The following is an 11398-nucleotide window of genomic DNA, read 5'->3' as shown; positions in this document are numbered from 1 at the left end:
TCTCCAGGGGAACCCCCCCAGCTCTCCCAGCCTGGCTCCAGAGCAGAGGAGTTCCAGCCCTTGGAACAGCTCCGTGGCCTCCTCTAAAGTCATATCTGAAGTAACCTGTAGGAGAGGAGCTTTCAACATCACTAAAATCATTGTCTCTTGACTTTTAACACTCCTATTTCCCAGTGGCACAAGTTGACATTGGTAGCAGGGTCAGCTCATTCCCAAAGGGACAGGGACGTTTCTCAGGAGCAACTCATGGAAGTTATTTCTTACATCGGGTTTTCAAATAAGCCTCTGAAGTAAAAGGTTGTACCTTTCCTGCTCTAACATTAAGGATCCCACAGCAAATACCAAAAACTGATATTTTTTCCCCCTGGCCAAGATTTTTTCCTTTTTCTTAAGCCACAGAAAGTTTGATTTTGCTTCTTGCAAAGCTGCCAGACAACTTTGCAAAGGGTGTAGAGTTGTTGAAGTGCCTTGAGGTTTTGAGGGGGAACTGTCCATTTGATTGGATACACATCTGCTGGATACTCTTCCGTGTTTCTGGCTTGGCCTGCTCTGTATCCCCCCTGTTACCCCTTCACTGCAGAATTAACCCTGCACAGCCCAGCCTGGCGTCGGTGTGAGCTCCCACACTTCATAACCCCACGGAACTGTTCCCACGCCAATCCACGCTTTTCCAGCTGAAGTATAATCCAAATCCCCATCCCACCAACCTCAGTGCTGTGTTTTCCATCCACAGCTTCCATGGGAGACCTTGAGTGTCCTCCTCGGTCCTTAGTTCAGCATTTTCCCACCCTGTGAATTACTAAAGCGAAGTTCTCTGGCTTGACGTGCTGCTGCCACTCACAACCTGCCTCCCAACCCGCAGCACGGCTCCAGGGATGAAAATTCCACATTGTTGGCATTAATGCTCCTCTCCATTTTGGCAACAGGGGCAGATTAGAGGGGCAGGAGTCCCGGAGGAGTCGTGTTGGCAGAGTTTTGGCACCCTGAGGAGCTTTGGTAAGGAAACCACTGAGAGGTGTCCGTGTTAGGACAGCTGGTGCAGGTCTTGGAAATCTTTGGTTCCTCCAAGGCTGACTCAGATCCTGCAAAGAAGTTGGAGCAGAACAACGTGTTCAAAGTGCAGGAGGGACCATCAGTGGTGCTGTGAGAAACACTCGTGTAGAAAGCAGAGAGTGAGAAGCTCCCCTGAGACCTGTAGATGATACAATTGCAGCATTTCAGCCTCGTGCAAGGGGAAATCCTCCTGCCAGAGGGTGTTTCTGCCTTCTTGCAAGTGCCACCATGGTGCCACTAGGTCCACTGGGATTCCCTTGGTGCCTGTGAAGAGCTCTGGAATAGCAGTGGTTTGTAGCTGTGGTGCTCTGAGGGTCAGAATATCGTTACAGGGAGGCAGGAGCTTTCCACAGATCCATGGATGTAGCTGAGGAGGGGGGAGAAGGGCAAAAGCCTTCATGGGTTCTTCTTCTTCCTGATGTTGGAAGAAGGCCTTCTTCCACGTGGAGCAGCCTCCACAGGTGCTTTCTCCTTCCTGATGTTGGCAGAAGATCCAGGTGGAGCAGGCTGTGGCACATGAGGTGTGTGACAATGAAATCTCTGGGCACTGATGTCCCCGTAGCCGAGCCTTTGGGGACTCTCCTGCTGCCTGTGTTGCTGTGGAATAACTTGTGTCCTCCTCATCCCTGACAGCACTTATTCCCTGCTGAATTCCCAAGGTGGAGAAAACCCTGCAGAGCAGGGAGGGATTTTTTTTATGTTGTAAATACCTGCATTAATAACCGGGGTCTCCTCGAGCACCGAGTTTGGGTTTCTTGTAAACGACGACGACGACAAATAATAAACAGCCCTGAGGTTCATTACGTGGTGTCCTCAGCCCTCATTAACCGGTCTCTGCTGTCAGTTAGCAACAAATCAGCTCCCAGTGTGAGCCTCTCGTGGGCTGTGGAGAGCCAGGATTAATTAAAGTGAGCCCCTTCCACGTTTGCAGGTGGCAAACGACACGGGAGAAGGCTCGGGAAGGGACAGAGCAGCTGACCTGGGATTGTGCTTCCCCTGATCCTCACCCTCCCTGTCTTTTACAGGAAGGACGAGCAAATCGCTCGTTCAAGGAGCAGATTTTGGCTTTATGTGTCTTGCAATTGGAGAAATCTTAGGAAGTCTTTGGAAATAACCTGATTTTCCTCCTGTTTTAGACAGAGAGGAATCCCTGTCAGAAAGGGGTGATTCTTCTCCCTCAGATCCAGTGCCACATCCACAACTCCTGATTTCCAGCCTTTCGGGGTGAGTTTAGGGAGGAATCAATATTCTTTCATTTGATATTTTTCAATATTTTCCCCCCAATATTCCCTTTTCTTTCCACCTACTTCCATTCCAACCTGATTCACACAGAGCTTCGTGCAAGGAAAGCTCTGCCGGGGTCCAGGATTTTATTTCTTCTCAGGTGAAGGGAATCACTTGAAGTAAGGCTGGAAAAGATGTTTGGGTTGGAAGAGATCCCAAAGATCATCCAATTCCAACCCCCTGCCATGGGCAGGGACACCTTCCACTAGCCCAGGTTGCTCCAAGCCCCATCCAACCAGGCCTTGGACTCTTCCAGAGATGGACCAGCCACAGCTTCTCTGGACACCCTCTAAAATTTCTCTTTCTATGATCACAGTTTATTTTTATCCCATTTTCTATAAACCAGCCTCTTTCCTGCCTTTTCCTTTGATACTCCTGTTTCACCGCTGTTCTGAGCGATAATTGTTATTTTTTTTCCCAAACAATTGAGTGGATTCCTGTGATTAGGCTTTATTTTCTCAGATCTGGCTGCTGTTCCTGATGGTGGTGTATGAAGCTTAATTAATACCAGCTGGTTTTCCTAAACGAGGCAAACAAAGGCAGAGAGGAGTAAAAAGACTTGAGAAAGACCAAGCAGTGTTTTAAATGTTTGGGATTTTTTTTTCTATTCCCCCAATATTCCAGTGCCAAGATCTGTACAGATCAGAGGGTTTGCAATTAGGCAGAAACTCTTTCCAGCTCACACACACACACTCTTACTCTGCTATTTTTTTCCCACTTTTAAAAGGTTAAAAAAGCTACAGAAAGCCAATTTTATTGGTAATGATTGCTTTTTTATATATTAAAATTTTATATGTTTAATTATTTTTATTATTTATATATATAAAAATAGGTTTCTTTAGCTCAGAGAAGTTGTGGCTGCCCCATCCCTGGAAGTGTTCAAGGCCTGGCTTGGAGCAAACTGGTCTGGTGGGAGGTGTCCCTGCCCATGGCAGGGGGGTGGAGTGAGATGGGCTTTGAGGTTCCTTCCAACCCAAACCATTTTAGGGTTCTCTGATTCTTGATTTCAGATCCAAACTCCATTTTCTGTGTCACTGCTGATCCCTTTTGGTTCTGACTCAGTGCTATGACATCGGACGCAAACTTCAGTTTGAGGTCAGAAGGGACTCTTGGGGCTGCCATGAAATGATTGAAAATTAAATCAGACAAGCCACTCTCTGGTCTCTGCGTTGCCACTGGTGCTCAGACCTTCAAATTGGTGACTGGGGGTGTTGACCCAGGGGTTGCCTCACCTGGAGCCCGTGGGGATGAGTCCTTGGGTTCCTCACAGCATCTCGCAGCGGCACCGTCGTCTTGAAATCAGACTTTTATCCCTCAGTTTTTCGATTTCCACGATCGTGGCTTCGACTTCTGCCAAGAGCAGCTCCAAACCTTGCTCCTTGTGATACTGGAGACCTTGTGCCAGCTCTCTGAGGGGTCTCCTCTCTCCTGCCAGCCCCATTTGGCCACATTTCCACATCTCCCCGTGTGTTGTCGCTCAGCTCCGTGCTCAGGTGTCACCTCCCTGTCCATCTGTTGTCCACTCCACGTACCCTGGAGGTGCCACGTGCATCCCTGCTACTGGCATTGGGCTTTCCTGATGACAGGATGGGCTCTAATTAGACCATGGGAAACCTGGCAGGGACACAGAGTGTGTTTTATTTATATAGGTGTAAGTTAACCAGGAAACATCTCGTGACAGCCAAGGTTTAGGTTGGATCTCAGGGAAAGGTTCTTCCCCCAGAGGCTGGTTGGGCACTGCCCAGGCTCCCCAGGGCAGTGGGCACAGCCCCAAGGCTGCCAGAGCTCCAGGAGGGTTTGGCTGATCCTCTGGGGCACAGGGTGGGACTCTTGGGGCTGGGCCTGTGCAGGGCTGAGGGTTGGACTGGGTGGTCCTGGTGAGTCCCTTCAAGCTCAGCTTATTCTGGGATTCCCCTTTAGTCAGGGCTTCAATTCCCCCCCTAGGGAAAGGGGAAGCAAACCCAGTGTGTGAGATCAGACACCGCTGATGTGAAGGGATGTTGGGATTTGCCCCAAATCCCAAGCTCCCTCCTTCCCCTTTCAAACACACCAGGGTTTGTAACTTCTAACAATGTTTTTATTAAGTCCAAGTTTGGGATTTGTGGTCTTGTCAGCACAGAGACAAATAAATATGTTGTTCTCACTTAGCAACCTGAGCTAAATTCTGACAAAAGTAGGTGTTTTGTCTTCTTTTGTGTAAGAGAGAGAGAGAGATGAAGTGTCAGTAACCATGACTGCCAGCCAGGCTGGATGCTTTGCATTGATCTCCACACTTAAAATGTCCCTGCTCAGCACTTGGATGTTTCTTTTTGTCTTACATTACTGGGTAACCTTGCCTTAAAAAATCAGGTGATTAATGCCATTAACAACTTTGGTTTGTCAGCTCCTATAATGACTCACCTTGGAGTCACTGCTGGTCGGACAGGAGGGTGTTTAAAGCATCTCTTCACAGGTAGACCCAGGTCTTTTCATTTTAGACGTGCCTCCTTGCTTCCTGATCCTAAATCCTGACTCTGGACAAGGCAGTGGAGGTGGGGAACTGATGCCAGTGGGATTTACTGATGCCCTGGGTTATTGCAGGGTGCACACCCAGTGCTTTCACAAACTGAAAGTTTATGGGGTTAAACTTGAATTTCTATAAAATCAAACTGGGTGAAAACTGGAGAAAAACGGGGCAGTTTCAGATTCCTGGTCTGGTTTGCTGAGGTGTCCTGTGTCTGGAGCTGCAGGAGCAACTGAGGGAGCTGGGGGGGCTCAGCCTGGAGAAAAGGAGGCTCAGGGGGGACCTTCTGGCTCTGCAACTCCCTGACAGGAGGGGGGAGCTGGGGGTGGGTCAGGCTCTGCTCCCAGGGAACAAGGGACAGGAGGAAAGGGAATGGCCCCAAGTTGCTCCAGGGGGGGTTTGGGTTGGACATCAAGAAGAATTTCTTCCTGGAAAGGGTTGTCAGGCATTGGAAGGGGCTGCTCAGGGCAGTGTTGGAGTCCCCATCCCTGGAGGGATTTAAAATCCCTGTGGATGTGGCATTTGGGGACAGGGGTCAGTGGTGGCCTTGGCAGTGCTGGGGAATGGTTGGACTCGTTTGATCTGGGAGGACTTTTCCAACCTAAATGATTCTATGATTCCATGATTCTTTTTTTTCTTGGAAAATTGCAAGGGAAACACCATCTCTGCTAGTCTGGAGCTTTGTACAGATCAATTTTAGGACCCTTGACACTCTTGATCTTGGTTTGTGGGTTTGGGTGTGTTTTCATCCAATAAGCAGCTGCAGCAGTTGAGTTGTTGCTTCTGGACAGATGGACATGGCAAAAATGATATTTTTAAGCAAGTTGGATTTTTCTGCCCCCCCTTAAAAAAAATCAGCATTTTGCAAAATCTAAAGAGTTTTGCTGGAAAACATCCCTTACAACCCAAGACATTCATGACCACCTAGGATTTCAGCCAAAATATCTGATTTCTCCTAAGGAAGCTGGGAGGTGAAGAGTCTTCAAGCACAGAATTATCTCTGGAAAATAATATTAGTGTTGCAGTGATTGGGTCGCAGTTGGCTTTGGCATTACCTGCCCTTGGAGCCCTGAGTCCCACAGCTCAGCTTTAATCCAGAATCCCAGGATATGCAGAGCTGGAAGGCATCCACAAGGATCATGGAGTCCAACTCTTGGCCCTGCACAGGCCCATCCCCAGGAGTCACATCCAGGTGATGCCTGAGGGTCTCTGACCAAAGCTAGAAGGAGAATAAAAGAACTTTAATTAAATTAGAGTTGGGCTGCTTTGTTGCATTTATAAAATTAATGAGCAATAAAAGAGCAGGATCTTGATGGGGGTTTTTTTTCCCCGTGTGAGGAAGGACAGGAGCTGTTGGACCAATTCAGCCTGGCAGGGAGAGCATCTCTGGTCCAGGTCAACTCCTATGCCATCAGTTCCCCAATCCATGGACTGTTCCTCCTTCCCTGCTCCCTTTGCACACTGAACTCACACACACACACACACACACACACACACACACACACAATTTTTCCCTCTCCTCCGTAGGTGGAGGTGCCCCTGTGGATTTTTCTAATCCCAGCTCCTTCTTCCCGATAATTGTCTGTGAGGCTGCATTGACAGGCTGTGAATGTGGTGTGAGGCCCATAATCAGCCTGTGAGACAGCACAGGAGGCCACCCACTGCCCTCAGGACTGTCCCTCACTTAGGGCAGGCAAGGAACGTTTGGAAGCCGGAGGAAGTCGGTGCAAAGCAGGGTGAGGGGTGGGAGAGGATGGAGCGTGGCCTGCAGCCTCCACGGAGGTGAACTGGGCAGCCAGGGGCAGGAGGAAAGTCACAGTGGGCTGGGGTGATAAACTCCTGCTTGCTGCTTTTAAATGGCTCTAAAATCTGAATCAAAAATCTCCTGTTCCTGCTCCTCTTCTCTGTGGATTCACAGACGCTGTGTTCAGACACCAGAAGAGACTGGTTGGATCATTCAGACTGGAAGGCCAGCTTGGAAATTCCTCCATTGACCCCATAAAGCATTGGAGCTGTAGCAGCCACTTCCCGTCCTGCCTCTGGATTTAGGAGTACATGGCAAGCACCAGGTCCTTGCCAACCCCATCCCTGGAAGCCAAGGCCAGGTTGGACAGGGCTTGGAGCAGCCTGGGCTAGCAGAAGGTGGCCCTGCCCATGGCAGAGGGGTGGAATTAGATGGTCTTTAAGGTCCCTTCCAACCCAAACTGTTCTGTGATTCTTTGAGTGCTGCCTTCCCAGTTCCATGTGCTTCTCTGCAGCATTTTCTCTCTTGTTCCATTGGTGTTTCTTTGTTTCCAGCAAAGTTGTTCTCATCGATGCCGTTTCCCTCTGCCCCTGCCCAGCCCCACAACATCCAGGCGTGGTGCAGGGCCCAGGTTCATGGAAAACTTGATATTGAGGCAACAATCTCTTGTTTCAGGCCTGGATCCATCCCACTGTCTTCCTTTCTCCATCATCTTCCAAACCAAGTTTGTCTCATTACCAGTACGAATCCCCTGTTTTCCTGCTCCTGCCTCTCCTTCAATCTTGCTTCTTTCTCGAGACTACACCAGTTTTTCCCATGGAAAAATCCACTTGGGGATTGTTGTGGTCATCCCTTCTTCCAGTCATCTTGGATGTGGCATTTCCTCCTTTCCACGCTCTTACTCCTCTCTAACTTCCTTCTCCACACGGATCCTTATTGCTTTTCCCTTCCCTTAGACTCCTCCATTCTGTTCTCCTTGCCTTGGTAAAGCTCCAGTTGGGAAACAGCCCAGTTTTCCATCTCTCCCAGCCTCTTCACCTCCCAGCCCTAATGAATGAGTTTTTTCCTTCCTTCTCCTAATGCTCTTTTCTTCAGCTTGGCTGTTTGGGACTCATCAGATGCAATTAGTGTTCGAATCCAGCAATCTGGTGATTGGAGGGATGAAGGAAAAGCTTCTTTGGAGCCAATCCCTCCTTCCAAGTGGACTTCCCAGGTCACTTGGAGCAGCTGGCTCCAACTGCAGTGGTCAGGGTTGTCCCAAAGCTGAATCCCTAAAATCAGTGGTGGTTTCCCCAGCAGAGTTAACAAAGTGTGGAGAGCTGCTCAGTGACACTTCGGTGGTGTCACCTGCCAACCAATGTCCACCTTGCTCCCTGAACTCTTAATATTCCTACATTTTATAAAAATTCCCTCTCAAAATGAAGTGAAATAACTTCCTGGGCTTTTTGAATGTATTTACTGCACTAGAACTGGTTTAAGAGGTGCAGGTTTAGACCTTTAGCAAATGGTTTGGTCCTTGCCAACTTCAGGCATTCGAAAGCCCCATCTCTCAGGCTTCAAAAATCTTAATCAAAGGAGGGGGGGGAATTAGGGATTTTTTTATAAAATTTCTGATTTAAAACTTGTGTCGTGGTGGACGTGAGGTGGGAAGTTTTTGAGACAAGCAGGAAAAGAAAAGGAAGCAGAAGTGTTGGTCTGTGTGATGGCATTTGGTGGTACCGGTTTCAGGGTGGGGCGACATCGCAAACATTGTCCTTCTGCTGAGATAATGTTGTTGATGCTGAAAACAAACCCTGGTGGCAAAATAAATAGCAGGAATTCTTGAGGAAGAGGGATGAAGGAAAGGCAGAGTGGTGCCCAGAGGCATAACAGAGCCCTGAGTAAGGTTTCTCTCCCGGTAACAGTGTTTGGTCCTGGTTTCGTGTTGCGGGATTTTAGGAACTGTTGTGTAATGTATCCCTGTGTCCAGCTTCCCCTGGATTTTTGGGATGCTCCATCAGCCAGATCAAGGAAGTGCTCTGGAGGAAAAAACCTCAACAAACCAGACAATTTGAAAAAGCTGGATTTGTCCTCTAATCCGGGTCATAGCATAGGGATATGTGGATGACTCCCCATCCCTGGAAGTGTCCAAGGCCAGGCTGGATGGGGCTTGGAGCAACCTGGTCTTGTGGAAGTTGTTCCATGGCAGGGGGTGGATCTGGATGATCTTTAAGGTCCCTTCCAATCCAAACCATTCCATGATTCTATGAATATCCCAAACCAGTACTGCACTGAAACCAGTGGGAGAAGAATGAAAACCCTTCAAAAAGCTCATTTCTCTGTGCTGAGCTGCAAAGGGAGCCCATAGGATAAGAGGAAGCAGCCTTAAGTTGCACCAGGAGAGGTTGAGATTGGATATTAGGAAGAATTCCTTCACCAAAAGGGTTGTCGAGCACTGGCTGCCCAGGGCAGTGTTGGAGTCACCATTCCTGAAGGGATTTAAAATCCCTGTGGATGTGGCACTTGGGGACATGGGACAGTGGTGGCCTTGGCAGCGCTGGGGAATGGTTGGACTGGATGATCTCAGAGGTCTTTTCCAACCCAAATGATTCTGTGATTCTGCCACGTTTGGTGGGATGAATCCCAGCGGACTCTGTGATCCATGTGCTGTAGATCCCAGATCTACACCAGTGCTGTAGATCCCAGATCGGGGACAGGCTGTAGGAAGGTTGAGGATCACAATAATAATCCTGCAGTTGATTTTTAGTGATGAATTTGCCTCAACAGTGTTCTTTGGCAGCCCCATGTAATTAAACTAATTAACCTCTCCTTGCTAATGGCCCTTTTCCTTAGGGGGAGCTGAGGTTGAGGAGTCCCTGCTCATTGTCAGATGCTCTCTGTGACCTGTTTGCCCTCATCCCACACTTCCTGACCCGCAGGAAAGAGTTCACAGATTGGCTACAGCAATTTCCAAACTGTAGAAAACACAACCCTCATTAGTTCCCTCTATCCAGTCCTTGTGTTGGGAATTTGGGAGATTGGATTTAAATCTATAGCAACATTTAATTTCATGTTCCCAGCAGGGTGGTGACTGTAAGTGGGGAAGCGACTTCATCACGTTGAATCTGAAAGTAAAATGCTTTTGTTAGCGGTGGCCTCACAGCGGTGCCTCTCCCAGACTCATCTTTGCTCTTTCAAAAGCTGCTGCTCTTCCACTTCATGGTCAAATCCCTCCATCAAACCTACAAGCAGAGGCTGCAAACCCAACAAAATTCGTCATCGAGGCAGATTAACCATATCCAGGCTGTAAATGCCCAAATCCACGGGGCAAGAGCAGCAAAGCCAGGCTTAAAAGTGTCTTATTCTTCAAGCCACACGTCTTAGGCTACTTTACAGTTTCTGGAAGCATTGAGATTTTGAAAATGCACATCCCAACACTTGGAAAAATGTAGGAAAAAATGAATTCAGTCATTTTTGAAGGGGGGAGAAGATCAAGACAAACCCCTCATTGTTGCCCAGACTAACAAGCACCACCACGACTCTCTTGGGCTCAGCATTAGAGTCGTGTTGGCCAAGGACAGGAGGAAGGACTCCTGCTTGGGGTCATGGTGAAAGCCTTGGAGAAAGGCTCTGGAAATGCTTCACAGGGTTTGAAAACCAGCACTTTGCTTATGCAGGGCTTACCCAGCAGTTGTTCTTCTCAACATCTTCCTCTCAGCCTCCGAAAAGTCGGGATGCGCTGCGGATTCATGTATAATGTAGCAGCTCACAAAATATGTTCTCCCCTGCTTTGCTTTTCGTCTTAAACCCCCCCAAATCACTATTTTCTGGCAGCTTTTTGGCTTTGGCTGTTTTTTTTTTTTTTTTTTTTAAATTTTGCTGCATTTTTGGCTGAAAACTCTTTGGCCACACGTTGCTGAAGACTCGCATTTCCAGCCCAAAATTCCCATCTTGGGGCTGTTGGGTTTTGTTCATGCATTTGGGGTTCGGGGTTTTTTTTTGGGAGGAAAAAGAGCAAATATTGTGAGGGAGAGTAATTTGAAGTAATTTGAAGAGAGAAGTTGTTCCCCATGAACAGGTTTGTTTAATTTTTAACCCCGTTTCTGCTTGAAACCAATTTTGATGGAGGTTCTCCAAACTATCACTATTATCAACCTGAGACTTATGAGGCAGCAGCACTCCTCCTTGCTGCTTATAGTAACATCTCAATTACATAGGTCCATGAAAAACTATGGAGAGCATTAATCAAGGGTTGGAGGAGGCAACAAAAACTAATCCGTGGTTATAATAAACCTTATAGTCCAAAGGTTTTTATTGGAGTGGGGTGATGTAGTTTGCACAGACCCTGGAGAAGGAATTAATTGTGTTGGGCCACCACCACGCTGATATTTGGGTTTTCCCCAGCCAAGTGAGGGTTCCCAGCATCAAGGATTTCGTGCTGGATGTGGAAAATGCTGGTGAACTGGGTAAAAATGGAACTGAGGGATTTCCCGAAGGACTCAAAGGTGTTCAGTGGTTTCTCGCTTGTCTTTTAGCTGGAAAGGGTTTAAGCCCAATGGTTGGATCCAATCCTTAATTTAAACCCAATGGTTGGGTCCAATCCTTAATTTAAACCCAGCAGTTGAGTTCAATCCTTAATTTAAACGCAATAGTTGGGTCCAATCTTTAATTTAAACCCAGCAGTTGAGTTCAATCCTTAATTTAGACCCAGTGGTTGGGTTCTGACCAACAATTGGGTTCAGCTTTTCATTTAAACCCAACACTTGGGTTCAGCCCTTCATTTAAGCCCAGCAGTTGGGTTCAACCCTTCATTGAAGCCCAGTGTTGAGTTCAAT

The 11398-nt window shown here is 47.9% G+C and overlaps 1 protein-coding gene across 1 annotated transcript in view; it reads left to right on the top strand.

The window, feature by feature from the left end:
• The window catches only part of SFXN5 (sideroflexin 5), a 103604-nt gene that overhangs the window by 50168 nt on the left and 42038 nt on the right, over nucleotides 1-11398 (top strand). The window lies entirely within an intron of this gene.

The sequence above is a fragment of the Lepidothrix coronata genome, unplaced genomic scaffold, assembly GCF_001604755.1.
Source record: "Lepidothrix coronata isolate B3197 unplaced genomic scaffold, Lepidothrix_coronata-1.0 Scaffold287, whole genome shotgun sequence".
NCBI lineage: Eukaryota > Metazoa > Chordata > Aves > Passeriformes > Pipridae > Lepidothrix > Lepidothrix coronata.
Note: the sequence above shows the minus strand (reverse complement) of the source record. Positions and strands in the feature narration are given on the sequence as shown.